Source organism: Helianthus annuus, chromosome 1, assembly GCF_002127325.2.
Source record: "Helianthus annuus cultivar XRQ/B chromosome 1, HanXRQr2.0-SUNRISE, whole genome shotgun sequence".
Taxonomy (NCBI): Eukaryota; Viridiplantae; Streptophyta; class Magnoliopsida; order Asterales; family Asteraceae; genus Helianthus; species Helianthus annuus.
In genome coordinates this window covers 100182490-100202091 of record NC_035433.2, presented here as the reverse complement: position 1 = coordinate 100202091, position 19602 = coordinate 100182490, and the positions used below count along the sequence as shown (strand labels likewise).

Genomic DNA, 19602 nt, shown 5'->3' with positions numbered 1-19602 from the left:
GGCGGAGGAATGTCCTGAAGGAAAGTGATAGGAAGGTCGGTACGATGGGTATCGGATGTGGACGGAGGAAACAAGGGAGCATCGAAGGGTACAGCGGTAGGTGTGGGAGGGGGAGTGACTGGGACTACGTACGAAGGGTAGTCATCATCCTCAATCCATCCATTGCTGGAGTTGGCGTACCTCGGGTCCATGTGTGTAGCAAATGGTGCAAGATCGTCAAAAATAGACACAGGGTCGGGTATGGGTGCTAAATCGGGGATCTCAACAGCTGGTGGTGCAACAACGGGTGCATCAGTGACAGGAACAGGGTCAACGGCAAGAACGGGCTCGGAAGTGACTGGAGCGGGCTGATAATCAACAAGCATGGCAGGAATCGGATCATCTGGATGAGCAGGAGCCTCAGCAGGCTGCTCCATCTCCATCTCCTCATCAGCGTCCATGCGAGGAATGTAACCGAATCCCAACGGTGGGATATGAGAAGCTACAGACTCAAAAGAATCAGAAGCGGACGAATCGGACTGAACCTCCATACCAGGAAGCTCGACCATGGGGACAATAGGATCGACAACGGGAATATCAACAGGTGGAACACCGTCCTCCACCGGGGCCCCACCTTCCTGGTCTCCCTCCGGGGGACCCTCGATGAGTAGGTCGATGTCATCATCAGGTATCGCGTCGAGAAGTTGTTCCTCCAAGGGAACGGCAGCAAACGGAAGAGGGGCAGGGACCGGAACAAGGGGTAGGTCCTCCCCTGGTGGGCCATCAGCTAGGGGCACATCATCTCCCAAAAATCGGTAGGGCAAAAGGCTGAAAGTCGTCCTCATCAGTGCTCGTGTAGTCTGAGGTGAAAACTCCTGAATCGGTATCCATCTCGTCCTCAGAGGTATAAGTCCTCGGGTCACTCGCATCGGATACTCCGCTACCGGATGATGCCATGGTGTCTGTAACACATCCACAACATATGCACACAAATGAGATAAGTATGTAAACAAATAATAATAAGATCATGTATACATCCTAGTCTTCCCAGACTATTCCACCCAATCTCTAAGACTGAATTCCCTAGTCTCTCAGACTAACTCCCTGGCCTCTAAGACCAACCTCCCAGTCTCTAAGACTCGAATTTTCCCCAGCCTCTAAGGCTGAACATCCCCAATCTCTAAGATTGAATCCCTCAGTCTCTAAGACTGAACTCCCTCAGTCTCTAAGACTGATACGAAAATTTTGAAAAAATGTATTTGTGTCCTTTTGTTTGTAAAAAGTTTGTGCCCTGGATCTGGACTTTTAGTGTATGCAACTGTAAAAACGTTTGAAAACATTTTCGTGAGAGCCCTAGTGATCATAGTCTAGACTCGAGAAGGAATCCTAGTTCGCTATGATCGAGGCTCTGATACCAAGCTGTCACACCCTGGCTTTTGCGGAAGCGTGGGTTTATTTGGTGTGACTTCTTAATACCACAGCAACAATCACAACATGCTATATGATAAAATATTTGATGTTCATCCATTGAAATAATTGAAAATGCATAACATATTGTTTTGAAACAACATCAACCACAAGATACGTTTACAAACATGACTTGTTTAAAAATGAGTTCATAAGACTTGACGAAAAACTACCAACAACACAAAGATTTGAGACAATGCAACTCGTCCAGGAAAGAGTTACACTTCCCAATCCTACGACTCCGGATGACATCCTTATTTAGTACGCAGCTAAACATGCATCACTTGCCAGATCCAACTTAATTTCCTGAAATACATGTAGTTTAAAAAGTTAACAAAAGGTTGAGCGAGTTCATGAGTAAGTCTTATGTAAATAAAACCGTTTAGTATGTCTGTAAGTAAAATTTGTCCCTGGTATGTAGCAATAAGGAAAAAGAGACCACCGACGGTTTGCACAGCCACCGGTATGTGTGAAAAGGTGCAGGGAAACTCAAACCTAGCATATTTGTTACCGGGCTTCCGGCTGGAAGACACAGTCACCACTATGGGCCGCCCCGGCCTCACAGGTGTGGGCTCGCTACACCCAAATAGATCTATCACTCTTGTGTCCCTCGGTCCTATAACGAGGATTAATGGCCTCAAGTGTTGTGCCCACCCTTCACATGATCTAGTAGTGTAAAAACCCTCCCTAAGCTAACCATACCATGTGTATAAAAGTCTGAAATAATTTGTAAACATGTATTCCACCCCCGAAGTATAAAACCGAAAACAGTAAAGGAATAGGGGGTCATGAACTCACCTTAGTGCGTCTTGACTCGAACTTAAACTCTTTCCGCTACACGACAACCTACAACGTACTAATGTCTATTAGACGAACGGGCCGTGCCTTGGCTTGGAGTTTAGTGTTTTGATTTGCGTTACTTAGGTATTATTTTGTTAAAACAATAATAATCATTTTAACTTAACTATCGTTATTAGAAAAATAGTTAGATAACTATTTCGTATCTATTTTCTCGAATATTTTACTAAGTGTTCGGATTCTCGAAAAATTTCGGCAGGGTATCCTCTGTAAATAGAGGTGTCCATGCTTTAATAGCATATCATTTTCTTTTATATAAAACCAATAGTTCATTTTCAATCACCAAACCAACATATAGACATACAAAACTTTACATATTTCATTTCAGCTTTATTACTCGAAACAGGACTGTTTACGAGGATTTTTATAAAATAGTTACCCTTTTCTAAAAATCACCAAATTTTTACAGAATATGACATATGTTCCAAAGTTTGTTGTGTAAAAATATCAAAGTCTAATTCGTTACCCATATTTTATAGAAAATCATTTTCTTGACTGCAATCAGATTTGTTACCTTCTGATCGCAGTTTACGGAAATATTCACTAAAAATCAACCGTAAGTCCGTTTGACGAAATTCCAGTTGGAGGGTCGTCCTGACAATGGTGTCTATCTACTGTAAAAATTTCACGAGTTGATTTTATTCAGGTTTTAGGTTATGACTCCGAAAGTAACCCACTTTTTCTGCAGTAAGAATGCAGCTTGAGCTGCTGTCCAAAAATAACCCTTTAAAAATAGTAAACGATCTCGAAAAATTATGATTCCAGTGCCATTTGTTTAGTTATTCCAAAACACTCATTTTAGGCTTTAGAAAATCCGTTTTTCGACTTAAAATGATCCCGTTACAGCCTGTTGAAGTTGGCTGGAAATCCAACTCAGCAAGCTGTTTGAGTTTTTGTGTGTGAAGAACAATCAATAATCGAACAAGAATCGAAGTGAGACAAGAGTATGAATGGACTTACTACTAGCACAAGGCTAGGGTTGTAAACTTAGGATGAGATGACAAGAAATGATGGTGAGAAAAGCTTTGAACAAAGCTTCTTGAGAGCACTTTAACTTCTTACTTCTATGGAGGATCTTGGAGCTTGGAATAGGGTTTGTTAGTGAAAGAGATGAAGTTGTGAAGGAAGGAGATGATGAAATTCAGTTGTGGTGAGAGGGGGGGGGGGTATGAACCGATTTTTAGACCATGTGTAGTGGTAAGTTGGTATAATGCCCCCACCATGGGGCATTATCCGACACGTGGCATCCTAGTCAGCGTTGGGGCATTATAGCAAAAGTGGCGTAGTGGGGTATAATGCCCAAAAATCCCTTTTAGGCGTTTTTTTTTTTAAAAAAAAAAAAAAAAAAAAAAAACCTAACAATTTTCTTATTGGCCAAGTCCTAAACTGAACCACACAACTTTACCACCTTTGGGCGTGTTTTTTAAAACGCCAAAGCAAATTTTTTTCAAAAAAAACGCCGCAAAACGCCCCATGTAATGGGCTTTTGGGCGTTTTCGGGCGTTATAAGGCAATTTTTTTTAAAAAAAACGCCCCATTACGCTTGGTCTTAGAGGGAGGAGGGAGAGAGAAGTGTGTATCTTGAGGGAATGATTAGTATTTCTTGGAAATGTGCATTTAGGTTTGTAGGGAAAATTATGACAAGGGAAATGGCCAATGGAAATCAAGATTCTTCTTACAAGGATTTAAACAAAATATATACTAATTATTTGGGGCAGATTTTCGGTTATGGGGGGGTAAAGTGTAAAATTTTGTTAATTTAGTAGGTAATTATAAAAGGGTTAAGGGTATTTACAAGTATAGTGGGTGTATGTCATGTTTGCATGGTGCATGGGGATTTTTGTGACCATGATTAATTTAAAATAATAAAATAATATTTCTAACAATATTTTCATGTCCCGGGTAATGTCTGGTTGTTCGGTTTCGCATCGCTCCGTTAAAGCGTTTAATTGACCCGTAAAGCGTCTTTTGTGCATCTTTTTGTAACGAAATTAATTCCAACACTTAGGAAAGTGTCCAGGACCATTTAGTCAATACTCTGTATAATATGAGTGTGTCAAGAACTGAATTGTTATTAAAAATGTGGAATTCTGTAATTAAATTGCGTTTTAGGCACTTTCCGACACTCAAACTATCACCTAGTGACATAGTCTTATATTTCTCACTTCCCTACACTCCATACTGGTGTAGTGATTTATCTCTGGCCCATACTGGCCTAAAAATAGTATCTGTCTAAGTGCTGGCATTGTCAGCATGTGTCTGAGTTATCCACTTACGGTGCTAACTGTGCTTTGTGCATCCGGTTTGTCACTAAGAGTCTGTATGAAATAATTGGAGTGACTGTATGTAAAGAATGCACATGTATGTATATAACATAAATCAGTAAGTAGTTTAAAGTGTCAGATGTAGTCAAGCACAGTCATTAAGCACATAATTAGGGTTAATTAATTTGTACAGTACCTGTAATTTTGCGGGTTGTCACAATCACGCTCCCGCAAAAGTCAGGGTATAACATTAATATAACTGTTAAGTTATTTGACAGCAGAGGGTAATATTGCAGAGTTTTCCATTAGGTGGGGGTCAGAGAGCAAAATTTTCCTGATAGGGGGTCAGAGTGCCAATTGGCTCTAACCCCAGGGGGTAAAATTGCAGTCTACTCTTATAGATAATATGTTCTTTATATATATGATGTTATATATTTTGTATCTAAAATGCAATGGATCCATTTTATACCATTAATTAGTAACTTTTGTATGCATAGTGTGTTATACCACATGCTTTGGGTTGTTTTCAAAAAAAAAAGTTACATTTTTTTAAGTCCAAAACATTCCATTTCTTGCAATTTCAACCTCACAAAATTGATTTTTTTACTTATAACTAAAAACTTTTCATTTTTTATAATTGAACATCACAATATTACTAATTTCTTATAAATATGTGATACCTTCCAGATCAATGGAGCATCAAACGACGCCATCCGCCTTTGGATGTTTCCATTTTCGTTAAAGGACCGAGCAAAGGCTTGGCTCAACGCCCTCCCAGTTGGCTCGGTAAACACCTGGGATGAACTAGCCCAAAAGTTTCAATATAAGTATTTCCCTCCCGCTAAAACGGCTAAATTAATGACTGAAATTAATACATATTCACAAGAGGATGGGGAATCCTTATATGAAACTTGGGAAAGGTTCAAGGAGCTATTGCGAAAGTGTCCTCATCACGGTCTTGCGGTATGGCAACAAGTATCCACTTTTTACAATGGGTTGTTTCCACACACAAGACAAACACTTGACTCTAGCTCCAGAGGACTTTTAGGTAATCGCCGCCCACATGAAATATACAATCAAATTGAGGAAATTGCTCAAACCAATTTTCAATGGCACACTCCCCGAGGCAATAAATCTATTGCCCCGGGCGCCCATAAGGTTGATGAAAGCACTTCTTTACAAGCCCAAATCGAGGACCTTTCTTCAAAAATCAAAAAGTTAGAAATGACAAAAACGGTCTCGATTATGGCTTGTGAAGGGTGTGGTGGGCCACATGAAAGTTGGAGTTGTATGAAAGAAACAGATGATCAACCAGAGTCGGTAAACTACATTGATAACAGACCTAGGCCGCCGGGTCCTCCAACGGGTACCTACAACCAAGGATGGCGTAACCACCCTAACCTTGGTTGGAAAGAACCCGGCAATAGTAGTAACCAACAAAACCTAAATCAACGAACAAACTTTCAACAACCAAGAAACGAGTCACAAAATTTCTCTCAACAACAAGGTGGACGAGAAAGGCTTGAATACTGTATCTCGCCTCATCTCCGATACTGAAAAGAAAAACTCGGATCGATTTCGACAATTAGAATCAAATTTTAGAAATCAACAAGCTAGTATACAAAACATTAAAAAACAAATAAATCAATTAGCTCAAAATTTCTCCGAGAGACCACAAGGCGCGTTACCAAGTAATACCGAAACAAAACCAAAAGCACAAGTCCATCTCATAACATTAAGAAATCGTACCGTGGGTTCCGAAAAGGCTCCACCACCGCCAACTGAGGGAAGCACAACACCGCCCCAACAAGAGAAGGCTTCTCCTCCAATTCAAGATCCTACCAAGGCTCCTCCGGTTCCATACCCCGGTAAGTTAATTTGCCAAAAGACCAATGAGCAATTCGCAAAATTCGAAAATTTACTAAAACAATTGCATGTTAATATTCCATTTATCGAAGTCCTAACTCAAATGCCTAAATACTCAAAATTCATGAGGGACTTCCTCACTCATAAAAGGAAAATTGAATCATTGCAATTAGTTAACATAGAAGAAGAATGCTCCGCCCTTATACTCAACAAACTCCCACAAAAGAAGATTGATCCTGGAAGCTTCACGATTCCTTGCTCGATCGGGGAATCCCCCGTTCGTAATGCGCTAGCCGACCTTGGGGCTAGCATTAACCTCATGCCTGCTTCAATGTTCAAACGACTCGGCCTAGGAAAAACAAGTCGTACCAAGATGAGTATACAACTTGCCGACAGATCCGTCAAATACCCGCAAGGTGTCTCTGAAAATCTATTGGTCAAAGTCGACAATTTCGTCTACCCGGCCGACTTTGTCATACTAGATATGGAAGAGGACACCGAAGTCCCCCTCATACTAGGGAGGCCATTTCTAGCCACTGCACAAGCAGTGGTAGACATGAATGACGGAACACTTACTTTGAAGTTTGGGGATAAGGAAGTGAAGTTTGGGGTTGGGAGGAGAGTAGAGGACGATGACCCGGTCAATTACATGAAGGTCATTGATTCGAGTTTGGATGATGCTCTCCGACGGTGCAACATGGGATCCAAAACATCCCGCTCGGATAACATATGACCTAACTTTGGGTCTAGCCAAGGACCCTTATAAACGTGGCGCACCACGGAGGCATTCCGCGGAACTACCCTTAGTTTAGCTTAGATTAATTTTTAGTTTAATTTTAATTTGCAGGAATAAAACACACTCGGGATGGTGAAGGATAACAAGGGAAACGAGAAACATCACCCCATGCACAAAAACAGGGCCATCCGACAAAAATTTCTTCATTACAGCAAGTTCGGCACGGCCCGTGTCCACCCGACACGGCCCCGTGCTGCACAATCTGCAGAAAACGCCCAGTTCAGGTAACTGGACACGGGCCGTGTTCACTGAACACGCCCCCGTGTCCAGGCTTCTGTTTCTTTTTACAAACTTCTGTTACTGGCACTTGAACACGGGGCCGTGCCCGGATACCACGGGGTCGTGTCCAGGCACCCAGTAACAGAAAATTTTGCTTTTAACACCCTTTTACACATTCAATCAACCTAAAAACTTATTTTTGGACACATTGAGGACAATGTGTAATTTAAGTGTGGGGGGATGCTAAAACCTTGAATCTTGCAAGTCCAAATTAACAAGCCTTACACAAAACTCTATTGGAACCGCTAATCACCCAAATTTTTTTCCAAAATTGTTCATTTTCTTTTTACTTGTCTAGGTTTAAGTTGGGAATTTCAAGTTCTAACAAGGTTATATTTTTACAAATTTACAACCGATAGCGTTGTGATAAAAAGAACCAACATAAGAAAATTATGAAATGGCATGACAAGCCTAGTTAAAATTTGATTATATATACTTGATCACATAAAAACCCATTCCCACAAAACTGAGTTTTGAGCCTTTATTAAGCATACAAATACATATCTTTACACTAAATGCTCATTTTTTCGTTTCTTGTGTGAATAGCCGCTTGGTTCTTACGACTCTAGAACTTGCCACAACAATGCATTCCCGGTCCTTACCAACTTAAACCCGAGTAAGTAAATGATGGAGGCATTAGGACTAACCCTCTTTTCTTTCTACACCATTATTTTTCATTTTTTTTACCACCTACCCAAAATCCCCCTAGTTAACCCCTTTGAGCCTAAACCCTTTCGTTTCTTAACCCAAAACAATCACCCTTTTTACCCACCTAAACTTTTTTTTATTTTTACCCTTTCTTTTAGTAACAAAGCTCGGTTTTTCTTATGACTTAAATAAAAAAAATGATATGATAAAACCAAACAAACAAACAAGTTCATCAAAAATAACTTTGTTTGAAAGAAATGGTTCATCAAAACAAAATAAATTGTGAAAAATAAAAAGTCTTTCAAAAACCGATGCTTTTTACGCCTTTCGCCCTTTCACTAACCACTAACCCACCCACCCACCTTTAGCCCAAGCCTAACCCTTCACCCAAAAAGTCCTCTTGATATTTACAAAGGTATTTAAAAAAGAAGAAGGATTGATTGCTTGGCAAGCTTATGGTAGGAGTAAGTTCCATGCCGCTCTCGACTGATTCACTAAAAATACACATTCGGCCGAGTGTTGAGTGATCCCCCGTGAGGTATGTGAACTTGTATATAAATGGAATTTTAAAAAGGCATGTTATGCCCTAATAAGTGATTTATCTTATGAAACGTTTTTAATAAATCATGACGAATAAGATTGTAAATAAATAAAAATACAACTTAATAAAGAATCTTAGAAATCCCGACACTCTATGACAAGCCCAAAAACCTTCTCTTCTACCCATTCCATTTGGGAGTGAAAAGGCCACATTATAAAGAGTTTTGCTTGAGGACAAGCAAAGATTCAAGTGTGGGGGTATTTGATGTGCACAAAATGCAACATATAAATTACATCAATTGTGGCATAAAACTAACCCCTTTTTAGTACTAATGTTGGAAAAAGTGTGCTTTTGTCTTTCTTTCGTATTTTCAGGATTAAATGAGCTCAAATGAACAAAAGAAGCAAAAAGGCAGCTAAATCTAACATAAATACAAGAAAAGGAGCAAACGTGGCATGCCCAACCTCCTGACAGCATCTTCCCAAGCAAAACAAGAAGACAGAAGACTGAAGTGTCAGCAGAAAAGACAAAGTTGTAGAAGCTTCCATCGCCCACCACGGGGCCGTGCTCAGCGGACACGGGGCCGTGGTCAACTATAAGATTCGCGGAATCCAGGCAAATCTTGATAGTACAGATATGCTTCTTCACACGGGGGCGTGGTCAACTAATGCAGACAAACTGCATTTAATGAAGAAAGAGAGGAGGATGGACACGGGGTCGTGCCCGAGCTTCTATTCAGCCTATAAATAGGAGTGCCTGGAGCTCTTGCAACTCATCCCTTGGCACACCACCTCTCTCACACTTCACCCACCACCATCAAAACACCATCATCCATTGTCCATCACAGAGTGTGTGAGTCATCTCGGGATCCAAGATTGATCGTAAGAGTTCTTGACAATCAAAGGCCATGTTTGCCTAAGTCTCTTACATCACTTGGTGAAGACAAGTGTTTAGTGTAATACTTTTTATTTTTAATCTTTTGCACTTTTTAATTGGTTTTGTATTAATGACTTTAACTACTAGTTTCTTATGTTGAAGGTGATTCTTCCTTATCGTTTGTCCATGGTGTCTTGGCATTATTTTACTGTCTATATAAAATAAAAGATTTTCACCATTCATATCTCCATGGTCTATATGGAGGTATGTTGGCTACCTGGTCGGGGGTTAAGGGAACGGTTTGGTAAGAGTCTTGCCATTGTTCAGTGTATAGATCCTGCAAAGGACCTGGGTCAAATTTAGTTGGACCTCCTTCAATACCCAACGGTATTGGATGGGGGGGTCCAAACTCTTTGATCCCCTCATAAGTTAAACTACTATTAAAACTTTAACCCGGCTACTTAGGACTGTATCCTTGCTGACTCAGACTACTTAGCCGAGAGTAACATCGCCTTCAAAAGAGGGGCCTACCACATTATGCATTAATAACTTAATTAATTATCTTTCAATAATCCGACCCTTTAGGATTGTATCCTTGCTGACTCAAACTACTGGGTTGAGGGTAACGTCACCTTCAAAAGAGGGGCCTACTACACACGAGTCGGATCCAAGTGATTCATCTTGTCTATCTGTTTTTACTTTTATTTTACTTTTTAGCATTTTAGTTAGTTTTATTTTTCTAGTTTAAAAAACTTTTTCTAACATTTTGATTTGATTAGACGTTGAGGATAAACCGGTACTAATAGCTCTTGTGTCCTTGGACGACCTCGGTATCTTACCAACACTATACTACGTCCACGATGGGTGCACTTGCCCATATGTGTGTTTAGTGTTAGTGAATATCATGTTTATAAATTTAAAACTTGGCTAAAAAGTGTAAAAAGGGTTTAAAATATATACCTAAAACATATACACACTGACACGCATCATTGGCATTGTTTTTGTTATTCGCCCGAGTACCTTTCTTGAAATTTGAGAACTTTCTTTTGTTTTCTCCAGACGACTCTACACGAGTCTCTTTCTTCTTCGTTTCAGATATCGTGAACTTGCCCAACTTGATTGCTTCTTCAGTTAGTGCCACACTCAAGTCAATTGCCTCAGTAATGGTTGGTGGCTTAGAAGCCGTCACCATGCTTAGAATATGAGGTGCCAATCCCCAGATGAAACATTCAACCCTCTTAAATTATGGCTCCACCAAATAAGGAACCACTCTAGACAGATAATAAAATCTCTGAACATATTCTGCTATCTTAGGACCATCCATTTTCAGATTCCAAAATTCAGTTTCCAACTTCTGGATTTCGGTCAGAGAACAATACTTCTTATGCATCAACTCTTTTAACTCATTCCATGTCAAAGCATACGCAGTAGCCTCACCCAACGTCTGAACCTGAAGGTTCCACCATGAAAGAGCCCCATCTAGAAACAGTCCAGAAATGTACGTGACTTGATGCTCTGGTGCACATTTACTCATTCTCAGAACAGAATCCGTCTTTTCAACCCAGCGCACAAAAGCTACGGCACCCCCGGTGCCACTGAAATTCAAGGGCTTGCAGTCCAAAAACTGCTTATAGGTACAGCCTGCAATACAAGCAGCATCATTCACAGAAATCATTAGCAATTGTAATGTGTCTTAGATGACTAAACATTACCGTTGGGTGGGTTATTCCCTGAGGTACCCCCGCTGTGTTCGGAGCGAAGGGCCTCGTGCTGTGCGATGGCCTGTGAGATGCGCTCTTGTAATTCCGCCTATGTTGTCGGCAGAGGGTAGTTGTTACCGGTATTCCTTCGCGGCGGCATCTTTCTTCTAAGAAGAAGATCGGATAGGTCAGGTCTTATTCGTTAAATAAATAAATAGTTGTCTAGAGGTCGTATGTACATATATATATATATATAAACAATCATCATATCAAGCAATCATGCAACAACATAATCGTAGCGTAAACATGCAAATCAATAAGGCGTTTAGTGAGAACATGACGATTGAGCTTTCATTAATTACCGATCACAGTTACATTGTTTACAAAGTGTATCACATCAAAAGGGACATAGGGTCACACTACCCTTGTCCAATAAGTCTGTCAATATACAAAAGTCACATAGTCAAAAAGTGGTCTTCAAAAGTCTTCACAATCTCGGCTCAATAGTAGTGCTCTCACCAAAAGTAATGCAATCTGCATAAAACCAAAAACCTACTGTGCTGATGGTGGAGGAGGAGGAGGGAAGAAAAGCAAACTGCGAACATGTGCGAGCACCTCCTCGAGCTCATACACACGACGATGCAAGAAGCTGATCTGCTGCTCGACAGTCAGGGAACGGGCATCAACATTCGGAAAAGGAGCAGGTGCAGCGGGTGGATGTGCAAAAGGAGATGTCGATGAATGTGGGGGAACAAAAGTAGACTGACAGGGACAAGGTGGAGGACGTGGAGTCAACTCAAGCTCCAAAACTTTGCGACTCAATACCTGAAACTGTAACTGCAAGGACAAAAGCAACTCATCCCGTGTGTAGCCAACAAAATGGGAGGGATGATAGGGGTCTGAGATCGGCATAGAGTATGGTGGGAACCATCGGAATGGCTCGTCAAGTGGTGTAGAAGTAAAGGGAGCAAATGGTGCAGTCTGAGGGATCGGGGGAAAAGTTGTTGAAACAAAAGGATCGTAACTCGGGTGCTGGCCTGAAGTACCTTCCCCTGGACCCGGTGCAGGGATTTCCTGTAAGAAAAACAATCGGCAAATCAGTGCGGTGGACATCAGACTCTACAGGAGGGAGAGGAGCAACATCAGCGGGTGTGGGTGGAGGAATAAATGGCTCAGCAAGAGGAAGATCAACAGGTGCGGGTACTGGGTCTGGAATAAGAGGAGAGACATCAGGTAATCCAAACGGGACATGGTCATGATCAGGAATCAGCTCAGGGTCAACAGGTGCAACATCAGGCTGACCAAAATGAATAGGGTCCGGCTCAGGGACATGCTCGGGATCGTGTGGAGGCGTGGGGTCGCGAGCAGGAGATGGTGCAGCAGACATAGAGGTGTCGTCGTCAGAATCGGTAGCATAGAGCTGCAATCCGGTCGCCCGTAATGCTGAAGAAGTCACAGACTCAAAAAAGTCTGAAACCGAGTGTAAACTGGAATCAGAAGATATCTCAATGACAAGAATCGCAGGAGGTAGGACAGCAACAACATCCTCATCTATCTCCCCGTCACCCAGGGCGTCAACTGGGGAACCGTATACAAACAAATCAACATCGTCATCGAACAAGTCATCGAAAGGCCAATCCTCGAGAGGAATGACCACAAGAGGAATGGGATCGAGGATCAGAGCCACGATGTGCTCACCATCAGGGTGACCAATGATGAGGTGATCATGAACTGGAGCAGGGATGTCAAAAGGATCCTCGTCAGGGAAACCATCAGCAATAGGTAAATCATCGCCAAAGTCTGGTAGCGTGAACGGCTGGAAGTCGTCCTCGTCCTCGTCCTCGGACACCATGTCAGGATCACTCTCAGTGTCCGACGTATATATCTCTGGCGCGGGCATAACCTCGTCGTCTGATACGACAGCCATCGGGTCATGGGCATCCGACAACCCACTCTCTAAAGATGGCATGATGCCTGTAACATAACAATCATAACATGTGCACATATATTAACCACTATCACAAAGTGCATGCAAACAAAACAATCATCACTTAGGCATGTATTCACATTATCCTTCATGAAACTTTTTCTATCTTTCCTAGTCTACCCCATGAAGACTAAACCACCAATGTAACCTTGCAATCGTGTTTCTTGTCTTTCCTTTTGTAAAACGTTTGTTCCATGGATCTGGGCGTTTTTGTGTATCCAATGAAAATATGTTGTAAAAATATTTTCGTGAGTGAGCCCTAGTGATTATAGTCTAGACTTGAGAAGGAATCCTAGTTCGCTACAATCGAAGCTCTGATACCAAACTGTCACACCGCAACTTTTGCGAAAGCGTGATTATGTGTGACTTGCTTAATATCATTGCATCCAACCATAACAAACAACTATATGATAAAACTATGATGTTCATCCATAAGTAAGTTTCAAAATAATACAACCATCATTGTTTAACCACAAACCAAGACTTCAAGTTTAAAGTACATAACAACCCAAGTTTTAAGTTCCATACTGGACTTAACAAAAGACACTATTAAAAGCTAGGCTTTGAATCATGTATCTTATCCAAGATAAGATACACAATCCATACCCTTCGACACTAGATGACATCTTTTATTTGAAGACACAACTTGAAAAACTTCAGCGCCCGCCAGATCCATTTCAATTCCCTGAAATACGTGTAGTTTGAAAACATCAACAAAAGTTGAGCGGGTTCATGTGTTTTGTATGTGTGCACGAATAAACTTTGTAATCATTGTAAGTATGTATTTGTAAACCCGGTATGAAAACAACAAGGAAACAGATCAATTAATGGTTTGCAAGGCCATTAATATGTGTGCAACGGCGTAGGAAGGCTCAAACCTAGCAGATTTTGTACCGAGCTTCTGGCTGGAAGACATAGTCACCTCCTTCGGCCACTTCCGACCCAGGGGTGGGGCTCGCAACACCTAAATAGATCTATCACTCATGTCCATCGATCCTTATACGAGGATTAATGGTCTTAAGTGTGCGCCTACCCATTCACATGATCTAATAGTTCATTCCTTAGCTAACCATACCATTTATAAACGTTTGTAAACATTTTGTAACATGCATTTCACCCCCGAAGTTATAAAACTGAAAACAGTCAAAAGAAAAGGGGGGCATGAACTCACAGTCTTGCGTCTCGAAATCCGGTGTAACTCAAAGCTGCTACTCGTTCACACGACTACCTACAAACGTACTATGGTTTATTAGACGGAGGGGTAGTGCCTTGACTTTTAGTCTTCGTTAGTATCTTTGAGTTACGTTTCTTTGTGTCTTAAATATTATTCCAAAGTATATAATTATTTGTTAAAATAAATAATATTTTAACTTTAATTATATTTATTAAATTTTGGAATATTAGTTAAAATAATATATTTTAACTTGACACATTGTGGACTTATACATGTATATCTTCCCCAAGGATGGGTGTATTCATACTCGTATTCTTAAACTTGTATATTTCTGCCAAGTATTGGTGGCGCATTCCGGTGTATTTATACGTACGAGAATACGTATTTTTATAGTGTTTATTAAGTAGGAATAATTGCATATTTCCCCTTAAAAACACCCTTAATTGCATATTTACCCAAGCCTAAATAAAAATAGCATATTTCCCCTTCTATATTAAAATGACAAAACAACCCTTCTCAAAATTAAAAGATCTTGTTTTGAGAAAAATCTGGTTGATGGTTATCATTCTAGATTCGATGCACGACGTTTCACTTTCTTCTCTTCTACGGCGCCACTCCAGCAGTTCTTCTACGGCGACACTCCAGCAGTTCTTCAGCGGCCGGCGTTTCAGTCTCTGAGTATTTAAGGTTAGTAGATTCAAAACCGATTTGATTTTCGGTTTCGGTTCGAGTTTAACCTGTTTTGGTTTCCCAAACCGCTTTTCCCAACTCTAAGCATGAATATATCATTCAAAAACAAAATAATTGTTGATTTGCATTAAATGTTTTATTTTGATATAATCTGCACTCATGACTCGCGAGGATTTGAGGGATTGTGGGAAAAAAAGTGGGGAATTATTAACAAACAGTGGTCATGGGTTCTTAAAACCTGTTTATCAAATAGCCATTGTTTACTTGTGAACATTAAAAATGCCCAGAGGATACAATAATAATCTAACACTCTTTGGATTTTGCAAAGGGAATGTAGGCAACATCTGCTTCCCTTTTTTCTTAGGAATAATTAATAACAGTATTTACTCTTGTTTGTGATTTTGATTATAAAAATTAACAAAGGATAAAATGAAGGGTAAAATAGTCTTCCTATAATTTAATTTTAATAAATTAAATTGGAATGGGTAAATTTGCAATTTTACTAGTTAATAAAGGGAAAATATGCAATTTAATTTTTGAGTCGGGTATATATGCAATTTCAAAGTTTTTTAAGGGGAAATATGCAAAAAACCCTATTAAGTAGGAATATACTTAATTTTTGTATTTATTTTTCCAGAATATTATTTTCAATAAAATCACCAATGTACATATACTCTTAAAATATATAAATATTTTAAGAAAACTTGTATAGAAAATTATTTATATTTCTTCCTTAGCAAAAATATTTATATTTTCATATAAACCTCAAAAATGATATATTTTCAAGTTTAACTTAGAAAATATATATAAATCCATTTTTCACCCCAAAAATAATATATTCTAAATTTGTTTAAGAAAATATATATTTTCTCCAAAAAGAATATATTTTCTAGTAATTCAAGAAAAAATGTATATTTTTCTTTACTCGAAAATAATATATTTCCTTCTTGTCAAAAATATGATATATTGTTGTAATAATTATAAAAATCATATTTTCATTCTCTTGGTTTCCAAAATACCGTTTACCAAAATATACTTATGAATTTATTTCCGGAATATTTTTGTAAGTTATATTCCTTGTTCGGTTTCTCAAATTTTTGGGTATAAATTATATATTTATTTTCTTGGGATTTTGGTAATATTTTGTGTTATAATTCTTGGTATTTTGGTGATTTATATTATTTCAAGTCCTAAAATAATATAACTAATACACATAATATACACATAATCGCACACATTGTGACATCTAAATATATATTTTCCTAAATACATATTTAGTCACTTTTATTTCTCAAAAACCAACCTCCAATATTTGTAATTTTTGTAACAAAAATTATGGCAAATTTTATATGAAATATCATGGTTAAAATACTCTTGTATACACTTGTTGAAAAATATTTTTCTAAGTGTTTAATTTTTAGAAAAATTTTGCCATAGTTTCCCCTTAAAAATGGAGGTTTCCATGCTTTCCAAGCATATCATTTTCTTTTAAAAATCATCACAAGTCATCAACAATCCAAACAATACTTACCAAGTGCCAAAAGCAAGCTATTTACACTACTTCATGAACTTGAAAATTTTTAAAAATTTTTAGTGACTTAGTAGAGTGTTTAGTAAGTTTAGTTACCCTTTAAAGTGTGGTTATTTGTTTAAAAACATTATTCTTGAAGAATTTAGATCTTTACAACTTGTAAAATGATTTTCTGAAAAGATTTCTTTTTGAATTCTTCTTGTCATTAACATGTTTCTACACTTGAATAATCACTAAAAATGTGATTAGTTCCTTTAAAAACATGGTTAAGTAAATCTTGTAAGTAAACTTAGTTTCTTGAGAGAATAATTTCTGAAGTCATCCATTTACAAAGTTTATAACACACTTTGATCATCATCATTCAAGAAAACACTTCATTCTTCAAGTTCATGCTTACACATAAGGATGATCATCTTTGATCTATAACATAATCATCCTCTCACTTGCTAGATCATGTGTTTAATCACAATCTAGCAAGTTCATATGATGTTTAACATCATTAACACAAACAATCAACAATCAAGAAGGACATAAACACTTAAACACTTAAACAACATAGATCATCATGATTTTTAGTCTTATGTTAAAGATTATGTTCTTGATCTTTAGTGTTCTTCATGATTAGTGATTTACATATACTTTTAACCATCATAACAGGATGTAAAATGAGATTAGGAAGGTCTTACTACTAGCAGAAGGCTAGGGATGAACACAAGATGAAGATGATGATGATGAATTTGGTGGTTAATAGCACTTGAAAGAGGTCCTTTACTTTCCAATGGCTCCTAGCTCCATAAACAAGCTTCTTACACCATAATATCACTTGGAAATTGGATGGGAATGAAGTGAAGATGATGGTAGGGGTGGTGGTGATCTCGGCCGAAGGTAGAGGGAGAGGGAGAGAGTATTTTGTGTTGGTGAGTTTTGAGAAATGAGAATGTTTATGTCTTGAGGTTTCACCTATAATCCTCCAACAACACTTAATCCATTGGTTCATGTGTTTTTAAAAGATATAACATAATCTATTAAAATAATGGAAACAAATCAAGTGTGGGCCTCCTTATGGGGTGACCGTAAATAGAGGGGGTATAGGGTTGGGTTTCAATGGATAGTTAGGAGATTAGTTAAAATCTAAGTGATTTAGTTAGGGTGTTTAGTTGTTATGATGTTATATAGTGTGTTATAATGTTCGGGGACCATAACTAGCTCGGAAATGATAAAACAATGCTTCTAGTGAAAATTTGGTGTTTTGGGTAGTGTCCGGTTGTTCGGTTGGTTACCGGTTCGTTAAGGTGCTAAACTACGCAGTTTAGTGTGCTTTATGTCCCCTTTTGTGACAGCTTTGCTGAATTCTGCAGTTTATGTGAGTTTAAGGCACTTTCTAGCATTTAAACTATCACTAGGAAGGCAGTTTTATGATCCTTACTTTCCTACACACTATACTAGTGTAACTCTTGTTTTCTAGCTCATCTTGTGTCCCAATACCATGTCTGTCTAAGTACTGAACTCCGTCAGCATTTTCCTGATTTGTCTGATAACTGTGCTAACTTTGTCTCGTGCATCATTTGAATCAATAAGTGTTGCATGCAATAATGATATGACATTATGCAATATGTGATGCACATGTATGTATTATGACAATAATCAGAAAGCATTGATGTCATTAATATAAATCAGCACAATCATTAAAGCACTAATCATTGTTTAATTATTGTACGGATACATGGAATTTTGACAATTCTCATAATTAAATGGTATGTTAAATGACTATATTACCCTTTCATATTACCCCCTATGCTTTGTTGTAAGCAAACATATTACCCACCGGTGTTAAATGACTATATTATCCTTTCTTATTACCCCCTATGCTTTGTTGTAAGAAACAGTATTATCCCCCGTGTTAAATATTTCATTGCTTCCTTACCCCCTGCAGAAAACAAAACCATTCCCGCCTAAAATGTTTGACCAGGCAAAGTCAAAGGCTACAGAAACTAAGTGTAAAATACCGCAATTGATGCTATCCACTATGATAATCTTATATTTTTTTTTTAACTTGAATCACTTACTACTAAACTTGCAATTATCATCCTTCTCTTTCTCTCCTAAACTCACCAAATTTTCACATTCAAACACTTGCAATTTTATCAGCTTCACCAGAATCTTACTTACAGCTGCATCAGATTTCACCGGGTATCTTGTTTCATTACAATACTCTATGTTTCATTACAAGCTGAAATTATTACAATACTTACAACTGCCCCAATATACTCTATGAATACAGACATTAGTTTCGTATTGTAGTTGAACAATTCAATAGACAATTTTCACAAAAGGAAAACAGAGAACCATATATTTGAGGTTACAAATATAAGCGTTTTGGTATGAAAAAGAAAAGCAAAATAAATAAATTATATAACTTTAAATAAACGAAGGTAGATAGATATACCTTGGCATTCGCTTCCTGCTATGAGAATACAGGGGATATGGGAGATGAGGGGCCAATAGATAGATATACCTTAGCATTAACTTTCTTTCAGATTTAGGCAATTCAAGATAAATAATCTCAATAGGTAAGGCAACAACATTTCTGGTAGATCCATCATGCTAGTACAATCGTGAAAAGAAAGAAACTGGAGGGAGGTGAGGTGTTGGGGATGCGATACTTTCTTCAGAGCATGGCATTTTACACCTAAGGTGTGCCGGATCAGGTATCTATAACCCAACAGAGTACCAGCATTTGATCGGAGAGGAGAAAGATCGTTGTTGGATCGCCGGAGAAGAAGCTGTTGGTGTCGCCGGAGAAGAAACGGAGGAGAGAAGAAAAGGTGGGGGGTAAGGTTACAGTGAGGGTGATATATGTAGGGTGTTGTGTTGAGGAAGACATATTATTAAAGTAGAAATGACGAGTATACCCTTTGACTTAAGAAAAACTTATGTTGACTGTTA

General features: G+C 38.7%; 1 non-coding gene across 1 annotated transcript; it reads right to left on the bottom strand.

Moving 5' to 3' along the window:
• Positions 1-5420: 5420 nt before the first annotated feature.
• On the bottom strand, positions 5421-5527 carry LOC118482845. The gene has a single exon (XR_004869021.1). It is a non-coding gene; the product is annotated as a small nucleolar RNA R71 (small nucleolar RNA).
• Between the last annotated feature and the right edge of the window lie 14075 nt (positions 5528-19602).